This window comes from Sturnus vulgaris, chromosome 2 (genome assembly GCF_052056855.1).
Source record: "Sturnus vulgaris isolate bStuVul1 chromosome 2, bStuVul1.hap1, whole genome shotgun sequence".
Taxonomy (NCBI): domain Eukaryota; kingdom Metazoa; phylum Chordata; class Aves; order Passeriformes; family Sturnidae; genus Sturnus; species Sturnus vulgaris.
In genome coordinates this window covers 57,943,649-57,955,293 of record NC_142244.1, presented here as the reverse complement: position 1 = coordinate 57,955,293, position 11,645 = coordinate 57,943,649, and the positions used below count along the sequence as shown (strand labels likewise).

At 42.1% G+C, this 11,645-nt stretch overlaps 1 long non-coding RNA gene across 1 annotated transcript; it reads left to right on the top strand.

Moving 5' to 3' along the window:
- The first annotated feature begins 1,375 nt into the window (after positions 1 to 1,375).
- LOC148224803 (uncharacterized) lies at positions 1,376 to 6,597 on the top strand. The gene is made up of 3 exons (XR_015801468.1): positions 1,376 to 1,797; positions 3,575 to 3,740; positions 6,004 to 6,597. It is a non-coding gene; the product is annotated as an uncharacterized LOC148224803 (long non-coding RNA).
- Positions 6,598 to 11,645: the final 5,048 nt, after the last annotated feature.

Sequence of the window (11,645 nt, the reverse complement as noted above, 5' to 3'; positions counted from 1 at the left end):
TGTCAGCTTATGGTCAGTCAAGGCAACAGCTCCTGCTCAGGCCCACGGCAGCTCCTGAGCCAAGCCCTCATTCCTGCAGTGCACTCTGTGTCACATTTTGTGGTTAGTCATCCTGTGCTACTGCTCTAGAACTGAGAGCTGTCGGGTTCTGGGTTAAATATCCTGATGGATGCAGATGTTGAAGAAGGTCTGCTCTTGGCTGATAACACAGTAGCTTTCCTGAAGGCAGCCTCTTGTTTCCTGCTCTCTTGAAATTTCTTTATAGTTGCAACAGTACTAAAATGCAGGCTCTGTAACCAGTTTTTCCATGGGGTAAATGGATAGCCCTGAGCCTTTTTCTGTTGTTGTTGTCTGAAAGTTTTAGCAAAAATGAGAAAGGGGCAATATAGGCTCAAGTCTTCACAAGTTGAAGAGGATGTAGAAAATACCTTTTATTTCCTGACCAAGAACTCAAATAAACTCTACTAATACAATATTTTCTCATACCCTCTCTTCTAAAGAGCAGAAGAGAAGGCCCGGATTTATGCACATCAAAGAGCAAGTATAAATACCACAGTAGCAGGTAGAGTGTTATTTCAGGAATAGCTTCCGTTCTTCCTCATTTCCCCACTCAGACTGATGAAGGATGCTAATCCCACTCTGAAGCACCCAGCTCTCCTCCCTTCACTGGTTAGGTGCCACCCAGCCTCATGAATTCCCCTCCTGGAGACATCAGTTCTGTTCTGGGCACTGCAGCACTTGAATATCACACCATGGAAGTCCGCTTTTCACACCTTTCTTCAGACATCCACAGGAAGAGAGTTTTATTTTTGATGCTAAAGATGCTCTAAAGTCTTCTGGCTTGAAGAATGTTGGCAAGGTCTACCAACCTTCATGCTAGAGAGACACCAGAATAGAATATAAAAATTCATGAAGTGGCTGAGAAATATAAAAGACTGCTTTAAAAGGAAATAAAGAAGCTGGTCTGGAAAAACACCGCGAGCTCTTCTGGGTAAGTAGGTTCTTGCTGCATTTTTTTGAAAAATGCACATTTTAAACATTATTTCCAGCTATCAGGAAAATAGTATTTGAAGTGCTAAGACTTCGTCACACAAAAATGGGGCAGGTGGCCAAAGGATGTAGAAGAGGGAAGAATCAACAATAAACTTTGTATCAACAATAAACTTTGTTTCAATAATAACGTCTAATAAACATAGCAATTAAGCAAGAGAACTTCTAATATGCTTATATGAGCTGCCTTTCTCCCTTGTGGTGTGTCACAGCAATAGCTGCACGTTTCCTGATGATTCCTTCCTTGTGCCTTCTTTCTTAATAATGCTGTCTCTGTGCCATGGTTTCAGTTTTCATTAATTTCCTTCCTTTCTCCAAGGGAAGTTACATTCCCACTGCCTCTTTTCAAAGCATGCATTAGGTTATTGTCCCCATAATCTCATTTTGCAGTAGTTCTTTTGGACTGTGATCCACAGTCCCCTTGGAATGGAAGAACTCTTTGAACCATGTTATTTAGCTCTTGCTTGGTTGCACTTAAATGAAAAAAAACCTGAAGAAGCACACAGCCCCTCAGTCCTAAACTCATATCTCATGTAGTGCTTCACTGCATTATTCATAAATAACGACCTCCTGCAGTGTGGTCAGGAGCAGAGCTGTACAGATAATGCTGGGATGTGCCACGGTGGAACAATGAGGATTCAGCACAAAAACCTTTAGAAAAACCTTCAAGAGGTGAACTGGAACTTTGCTGATGGACAAAACTGATGGAGGGGAGAATAGAAGAAGTGCAAGAAAACAAGAGGACGGGTAATAAATGAAAATGAATTCATTTAAATATACAAGAATTTAATCATCCATGTTTGACTATTTCTTTCCAAGAAACCAGAGACGTGGGACTTTTCATTTCTTTTATTGATTTGGGATCTTTTATTACTGAAAATTACATTGAAAATTACATTGACTTTATATACAGAACCTGAGAAACCCTGTGTGCCATGTAACTCTAGCAGGGCAGAGTAGAAATCCTCCAGTAATACTAAAAGCATTAAAAATGGAGTTTTTTACTGAATAAAACATGACAATGAATAATGTAGTCTGCACAGTATTTCTTGTGTTATTAATTTGATGGTAAGTTTAATTAACTTAATGCTGCCCTAAATTTTAATTTTCATTCTGCTGCAGAATCACAAGCTGCAAATGCCAAAGGGCTTTACAGAAGTTTTCTCTAAAACGCTGGGAATTGGTGAGAGTGAAAAGAGGACAGCTGCAGTTGCTGGGGATGGAAGGAATGGGTAACTTGCAGGAAAGTGGAGCACAGACTTTGGTACCTGGGTCTTCCAAAATCACCAGTAATTAAACAAAATGCAAGGCTAATGTTGGGAAGGCAGGAGGATACACACCACAGAATTTAATTCTTACTTCAGCTGCAGCAAGCTGAGGCAGACTAGAAGGATGTGGAGTGCCTCATGAGCCTGTGCTTAAGGAGGGTTGCTGGCTGAGATGTATGTTATTGGAGTCACATGGGGACTAATGTTCCAAGGAAAATTTACATTTCTGAGCCAGTTTGGTGGCCAACTCATCATGAAACCCATAGAGATGACAGGTGCCAGCAGGCAGCATGGAGGGCCTTTTTTATGAGGAGAATTGCCAAAAGGAAGCATGCTGTAGCAGCAGGGACTATCATTAATAAAAGGGTCTCTTCCCAGTTGGTTGGATGTGAGTGTCCTGCTGATGTAGGGCTGAGCTCTTGGCAATGCTGTATCTGACAGGTTTTATTCCCCAGAGGATTTACTCACAGGGCTGAAATCATCCTCCTGTAGCCTGCACTGGTGCCTTTGGGTACATACATCCAGGCACTGAGGGTCTGCAGTGGGGCAGGTTTTTTTTACTTGTTCTCTAGGCACTGAGATGCATCCCAGGAAGGAACATTCAGAAAATTACTTTTCATCTATATGGTTTGGTAGGGCTGCAGCTATGTCAGGCTAGAGCCAGTCTACTCTTAAACAAAGGGCAAGAGCCTGACTGCCTTAAATCCAAGGAGGCCCAAGGTGGTCCAAGAGCTGGCATTCAGAAGAGAAGGGACTGAGGTAAAAGCAGAGTTACTCTGTGTACTCTATTCTAGCCACTAAATTTTATGTGGTTCAGTAAATCTGAGTACACAAAATATATTTATGTGATCCTTCAAATCTCTCTCGGATTTTCTGTTGCAAGGAGAAACACAGCCTGCTGTATTGCAGACCTGCTTTCTAGCAAACTTCCTCCATTTCTTCAAAGTTTTCATTGGTAAATTAAGCAGCTGGCTGGCTGCCAAGCAGCTCTTTACATTCACAGTTACAAAAACAGGATCCTCCTAAAAAGGAGCTGTCATTGACAGCCAAGAAATTACTTTTGTCTCAAAACCAGTACATTTGGCTTTTTGAAGAACTTACCCTTTGACCTGGTTTTCCAGGCCAGTGGAGCACAATTAAGCATTCTCATGCACATCTGTCTTGCTAGGTTTTGATTCCCAGCCTTTATTTTCCAGCATTGCATCAGAAATGCTTGATCCCCATCTTCAGCCAATTGGTGGATCTCTCTTTTCCAGGTCCTCCCAGAACTGGAGTTTTACTGTGAGGGAGAAAAGCCACCACAGTTGTCTCCCTGTTCCTCTCTGTCATGGTACACATCCCTGTGAGACAGACATGGCCTGGTTGCTATTTCCATTGATGAGCAAGAGGATAATCAACATGCCTGCTGTCAGCCAGAAAATAGTGTAAAACCTTTCCTATTAATTCCTTGTTTTACATATGACTTACAGCTTGCACAGTAATAGGAAATACAAGGTTAAGAGCTAAAAAACATTTCATTTTGATATTTCCACTTTGCCTTCTCAGGGACAGAAAAACCTTTCAGCTCTTGGTGGATTAATGATTTGTTTGTGATCTCATCAAGAGCTTAAGAGATCTGCCACAGATCACAGCAGTGTGAGCATTTCCCATCTGGACAAGGCATGACCTTCCCCATGCTTAGAGATCCTTCAGGAGTAGAGGTGAAAGAAGGACCCAGGGAAGATTAAAATCCAAAGGGGATCCCACAAAGACGTTAAAGAAGGGTTTGAATACTAGCCTGTTTAATCCCTCTTGGAATATGAAGTGTGAGCTAGACAATCAAGTATGGCCAAGTGCAGAGCAAGAAGGAGATTTTTTAATAAATCAGCAAAATTTAGTTTCCTCTTGTTTTAAATGTATTTTTATAGATTATATTTAATTCTATTATATTTACAGATTTTTTCTAGGTTGGGTCCATTAATTAACTACTTTTACTTGCTTTAACTATAACATGGCTTCACTTTTAAGGAATTTCATTTTCCACCAGCAGAGGGATTGACATTTTGAGGGTGTTCATGTAAAGCTCCTGACATCTCTCCCAGACATCCATTATATCTCCATCTAGCCAGATGATCTGCAGGGTTTACCCCTGCTCCAGGTATTTGGTGTTCCCTACTCCCAGTAAGTACCAGAGATGTCTCCAGTAAATGAGTGGAGCTCACAGTAAAACCAAAAAAGAGCAGAGGGCCTCCTGTTAAAGATACCTAGCTACCCAAATAAGCTGCCAAGCACTGGTGGTTGCTGAAAGCAAAGAGAAGCATTAAGTCTAATGCTGACAGTCTCTCATATCACCAACAGAGATAGGCTCCTCTTAAGCACAGATTGAGAAGAGGGGCCTTTTGGAAAACCCCAAAATGAGGCTGCTGCTCCCTTGATCAAGCTCAAATTTACCTGCTGATTATCGACAGAGCCAGGCACTGGCCTTCTACTGCTGAAATTAGCTTTTTGTCTCTTGCTCATCCCAGTATAATATCTTGCAGGTGCAGAGCTATGTGCCTTCAGCTGCTCAAACAGCCCCCACATCTTGAAAGCAGACTTTCAAAATCTGTAATGAATATGTTTTAACTCAATAACTTAAATTGACCCTCAACATTTAGGGTCACTCTAGTATTAACTCCAGAGTAAGCAGGTTCCTTCCAGAGGAGATTTACCCAGAGCAGTGCTTTGCTTTATGTATTTCAAGCCATTCTGTTTGCAGGGTTATAATAGCATTGGCTTTCCCTAAAACTAATGACTGCTACTTTTTTTAAATTTATAATTTTCATTTAGTTCCTTTTTCATGAAGCTGGTGGGTATTCCTTCTCCTCACCACTTCCACAGGAAGGTGAACAGCTCCCTCAAGTGCCCCATTCAGTCCCTCATCTGATGGAAAATTAGAGCTGACACTTTCCTTGGGAATCCTTCTCTTTGTTCAGCAATTCAAACTGCTTCTTACACTTCATCACACAGAATATGAATCAAAAACATAGCCCAGGAGAGCAATTACCATCCGAGCTACAGCCTTTCCTTCTCTCCTCTTTACATTAAATAAAAATGGGGAAAATGCTCATCCAAAAACCTGGAATTTTGAAGAAGCAGAGTTGGCCCCAAAGTAGGCAAAAAACCCCCAAACAAACCACTAAGGTAATATTTTAAATAATTTTTTCACTGCAGGTAATTTTTCTGTATCTTATTTTGCAAACCTTCATCTTGTGAAAGTGACATTACAGACATCAGGGATGTGCAAATCCCACACTTTAGGCAAAACATTCTCGGTTCAGTAGGAAATACTGGTAAAATAGATATGACAAATAACAAATACCAAAAAAAAAAAAAAAAATTTTAAAAAGCCATTTGTCTCATTGGAAAAGTATTCTTCATTTCAAGATGAATTTACCAGTGTGCCAAGAATTTTTTTACACAAAAATTCCTTTAACCCAACAACTTCAGAGGTTGCTCAACATATGTCCTGGCAGGTTTTTAATACCTCCAAGAGTGAACCTCTCTGAGGGATCTGTGACAGTGTTTGATGGGGCTCACAGTAAAAAAGTCTAGTGTTTAAACAGAATTTGCTTTTTTTAATAGAATTTGTGTCTATTGTATCTTGTTCTTTACCTAAGCACTAACTAGAACAGCATAACTCTGTCTTCTTTATTCCTCCCATCAGGCACTAATCCACATGGATAAGACCTCTTGAGGCTTCTCTTCTCCAAGACGATGTGCCAGCTCTCCAAACCTCTTCTTAAATCAGAGATGTTCCAGTCCCTTTATCATCTTTGTGGCTCTGCCCTGGCCTTGCTCCAGTATGTCCATGTCTCTCGAGTACTGGAGAGCTCAGCACTAACCACAGAGGTGAAGGTGTGCTGTAGGGGAGTTTTCCTGGAGCAGGCACAGCTCTGTGCTGTTCAGATACCCCAAATAAGAAGACAAGCTATGTCTCTGCTTTTTTGATTGCTGCCTAGCTGCTGTGTGAACTTGGGGGTTTTGGTTTATTTTCATTATCACTCCCAAATTTACTCCATTTGCTCAGCATGTGCATGTGAATATCTCTATGGATCTTGGTATAATACCAGGAAAAGGCAGTTGCTGAAAAAATCTGACTCTGGAATGTGATCAGAAGCTCAGTCTTGAATTCAGTCAGGATTTCAGTTGTTTGAACAAGACAAAAAATGCCAAGGAGGCAAGTGTCAAAATTTCCTTCTAGCCTCAGTCAGTTTGAACACTTATATTTGCACACATATTAAAAATTCATCTGAACGTCGTTGTGTTTTGAGTCACTCAGCATCATGTCATCTCAACTCCTGTCTCGGGGTCAGATTCTCTCTTCACAGCTGTCATGGTTTCACCCCAGCTGGCAGCAAAGCAGCACACAGCTGCTCCCTCACTCCCCCATGTCAGGATAGGGGAGAAAACTGGAAAAGCAAAAGTGATAAAACTCATGGGTTGAGATCAATGCAGTTTAATAGCTAAAGTAAGGGCCATGCATGCAAGCAAGCAAACAGAAACAAGGAATCCAGTCACCACTTCCCAAGGGCTGGCAGGCGTTCAGCCATCTCTAGGAAAACAGGGCTCCATCATGTGTAATGGTGACTTGGGAAGACAAACACCGTGATTCCAAATGTTCTCCCTTCCCATCTTCTTTCCTCAGCTTTATGTGCTGAGTATCATGGGATACTCCTGTGGTCAGTTGGGATCAAATGTCCAGACTGTGTCCTCCCCTCCCAGCTCCTTGTGCAGCCCCAGCCCTGCTGCCAGGCATGCCACTGGAACAAGGGAAACCTCAGCCCAGCAGCTGCTGTGTCCAGAGGGCTACGTGGACAGGGAGAACCGGGGGCAGAGGCAGAGCACTCAGGAAGAGCCAGCTGCCCTTAGACACGGTCACAGGCTCCCACACCGAAGGACAAGGTGAGCTGGGAAAGCAGGAAAAAAACCTGAATATGATGCAGTTAAACCCAAGGGTCATCCAGCTGTAGTTCCAGCCCACTCACCTCAATTTTTCCAGCGTAATTTTCTTTTTACATCACAGTGTTCTCTCTCCCTTTAAATCCTCTGTGATTAGGAAGTGCAGACTGGGTTTTTAAGAGCAGCAGTCTCAAGGGACTTGAAGGAATTTAATTTCTGCTGCCAAAGATGCTGAAAATATGAGGGAGAAAATTAGTTTTCCTGCGTGTTAGAAACAAGGAAGCAGAAGCATTTTTGAAGAAAGAGGGATGTGTGTCAGAGGAGAAGCAAGATCTAATGTATATCTGCTCTGCTAAACCAGGTCAAGTTGAGGACCTCTCATTGCCCACCCTGATTACTTTTTAGATTGCTGCCTTTCTGTTTTGGACTGCTCTGACCAGCTTTCTCCCAGATGTATCTGCCCTGAAGGAAAGTAGCCCTAAGAAGGGTCAGCACAAAACTATCCCTGACTTTTAACAATAAGCATAGACATAAACATGGAGGTCAAGCTGTCTTCAGCGATGCTCACTCTGGAAAATAAAGATAGTCTAGGATAAAACAAATGCAGTTTCATGAGGAGGTTGCTCAGAATCTCTCAGCCCTGAGCTACAGGCTTCATCTGGAGGATGGAGACAAATCCACCCCCACAGCTAAGAACATTCCATACATCCCATAAAAAAGGAGGCAAGGGATGGTTGTCTTATCAGCACCAGCAAGGAAACAGTTCCTCATTGCAGTTAGACAGAAAAACAGGGTTAAAGGAAATTTGGCAAGGTCTAACCCCCCTCCTCTCTACTTGTTTCTATGGATCTCTGCAGGAAAGACCCAGCAGTGTCCCAGTCAAGCTGTCCTTACTAGGAAAAGCTCTTCCCAGTACCTACTCACAACCTGAGAGGTTACACTTTAAGCCTGGTGCTCCTCATCCCATCTACCACAAACATGGAGAACAGATTATTCCTTAACCTTCTTTCTAATAGCCCTCATAAACTTTGTATGGCCTCAGATACTTCTTCTCTAGCTTAAACAATTCCTGTGTTCTTCTCCCTCTCCTCCCAGGTCAGGCTTGCCAGACCTTAGATCACTCATGTTGGCCTCCTCTTCACTCTCTGCCACTGAGCTACATCTTTCCAGATAAACTGGAAATTGCCAATGTTACTTCACTGAAGATACTGAGTAGAGCAATACTTCTCTTTATTCATCCCTTTAAAATGTACTCCTTTTCCACAATAATACACCTCAGCTGTCTAGCTCTCCTCCTTTTCTGCAGCTGCCATCTGGCCACTGGCTCTCTGGTGTTTGTTACCACTGTTCAGTTGAAACAGCTCATTTTTCTCTCAAATTTCACCCTTTAAATTAATTTTGAATTTTGCTCTCATATGCACATGTGGTCCCACCCAGATTTATGCCATCTATACATTTAATGTGAACATCCTCTCTTCACAAATGCAGCTAAAGTTAGACCAGGACAGACCAGAGCACGACCTTGCCCCCTCTTCAGCAGAATGTCTTCTATAAAGAGGATACACATCACAACTACTTGGAGCAGTTACCCACCAGCAAGGGAGGCCAGGTGGGATTTTGGGTGAGACAGCCCTTCAGAACCAAAAGTGAGTGACCTGGCTTTAGCTTTACTTTTAAGAAAGGACAAGGAAGTGGTTGATAAACAAACAGAGGGTAGCTGGGAGATGCCTTCACTTGTGAAGACGAATGTTAAAAATTGAAGAAAAATCATCTGCAATGAAATGTGAAGAGAGTAGGAACAGCTAAAACTAAGGGGCTGGGAAGAAGGCACCGTGTTCCTATTATTGTCCCCCATCACTCCATGGCATATATTTCTTTTGCTCCTCCTTTATTCTAGTTGAATTGAAAATAAATGAGCAGGAACTCTATATTCCCATCTGTGGGCTATAGTTAAGTAATACAGAGCCCTGATCCCAACTAGGACACCCAAACAACTTCATCACAAAGATACGAAAGAAATGAATACGTGATGGTGTGGTCAAGCATATAAAAAAGAAAAGAGAAAACACTCCTGACACCACACCATCTAGCACAAAACTCAAGCACACACTGAGATGGACAGGTCATGTTCAAGTGTGGGTCAATTGCTATAAAAATAAGCAATTCAGATCTCAATGGCCCATTCTGTGCCAAGTCTTAGGTCAGGGGAGTTAAGTAATCATTTTTCCTTGAAACACAGCCTGTGACTTCAAAACAAATAGGCAGCACTAGTGTCTAACAGCTTAACCACTTATAAAAAACTAGGTGAGAAACAGGCATTTTTCTTTTGACCTGAGAATCATACCAACAACTGCTATGTAACCTAATAAATTAAAAAAAAAAAAAAAAAAAAGCAGCCAAACTAGGAGCCTTTACTTTAAGGCATAGCTGTACATATTTAGGAGAAAGCCTTTTTTAACTTAAATGAGTCTTCACAACATACTTATTTCAAGTCAGCTTTGAATAAACAGTCTTTCTGATGGGTAGAGCAACACATTTCAAGCAGGATCTTTCCATAGCTACACAAGCATCCACACAGCCTCTCAGACCCCCTCCCCAGTGGGAGGGGAGAAGGAACAGGGTGAAGAAAACCAGATTTCATGAGTCAACATAAAGACAGTTTAATAAGTGCTGCAAAGGCACTCACCACCTCCCACAAGCAGATTGATGCCAGTCATGGAACAGCGGTCATCTTGGGAGACAAAATCTTGACAGATGTGGGGGGAAAACAATCAGTTGACAAAGCAACACAGAGGATGCATAGAGGCAAGCTGCCAGAAAGCAGCAGGGAAGTCAAAGGAAAAGGGCAAACAAAGGAGAGTAGTGTGCTTTAAACACACAGAACACGCAGTGGAGCTTCTATAAGTGCAATGAACTAAGACCAGAAAACAATCATATGGGAAAGGGTTGGGGCTAGAGAGGTTTTTCCTGTTTTTCTTTTTTAAAGTAGAATATTATCAAGCTGTTACAGTGTCTGACAGAAAGCTGTGCTGTATGGGCATTAGTTTCCTTACAAGAACACCAAGAACAGGAGCTGCTTTTAATTCATTTTCTTTGAAATGGATTTGCTCCAAGTGATTTTGTTTCAAGGACCCAGTCTGATTAGAGGTCATGACTGCAATTCTCTTGGAGGAAAGGAAATGGCAGGTGTCAGAGGTAATCATGTGTGATCTGCAGACACTGCTCCTGGGGCTCCAAACTGCAACAGACCTGTCATGACAGTGATAGGTTGAGGTCATGCCACGGAGACCAGGAGGGCAAAGGGTACATCAGTCTTGTGACAGTAATGAGGGCACCATTCAATATCCCACAGTTGCATGTTTCACTAGATTTGGCTCCTTTTCTTTTGTTTCTTATTTTTCTTGCTTCTATTGCAAGGACACCACTGCAGCTCGCATACCTTTGGGATCATGGTAAATTAAAGGGAATATAAGGAAAACATTAGAAGTGCTATTTTCCTGAACAAGTTACATGATTAGTTCAGAGAAAAGGGACAAGCAGCCAGTAAATACTGAAAATTGCTGCTGGAGTTTGCCAGACAGGGACTTTAGGTCTTCCATCATCAGCAAACTTTGCAAGGACCATGAACACTGCCCCCCTGCCCAGCCAAGCCAAGCAATCAGGTCATACCCCACACCTGGTGTGACTCCTTTTACTGAAAATATTTGATGTTGCCTAGTTCAGGAAAGGTCAAAAGTGTAGAAAAAGAGAAGAGCTCTCTTACTGCTAACTCATGGAACTGAGGACCCCCAAATCTGGCTTTGTCTTTCATATATGATGTTATTTCCCAGTGAACTCCATTCTTGCTACAGCATGAACTTCCCAAGTGCTGAGCACAGTCAAAGCTACTCAAAGCTCTGCCAACCCACACCTGCTGTAAGCAGCACTTAATCAGGTAACAAAGTTAGTAGGAGCAGAGAGATACAGCATGCAAACAGATAAACTTTGCAAATTCACATGTATGAATCTCAGCACATTTATACATACACATGCACAGACACACACAATTATGAAACTACTGGCATGTTCTCACACTCAGAATCTGGGTGAAGTATAAAAACAACAGTACAAATACAAAGAGTAGTTTCACGTTATTTGAGTGAAGTCTTATTCAGGCTGTACCCACTCAGATCCCTTCTCATTTCCCTCAAATGTTGCAGCAACTGGCCACCATTGCAAAGAAAAGGACAGACTGCTGAAGATTTCAATCAGCAGCAGCAGAAGCTACAGCAGGAAACTGCAGGCAAACAGGAACACAGATAAGGCCCCTCAGTGTTTTTGAACTTGGGTGCAGATGGAAACCAAACAGAGCATGATACAAGTCCAGAAGAAAGTGAGAGCAAGAGGAAAAAAATACCTAAACAAAAA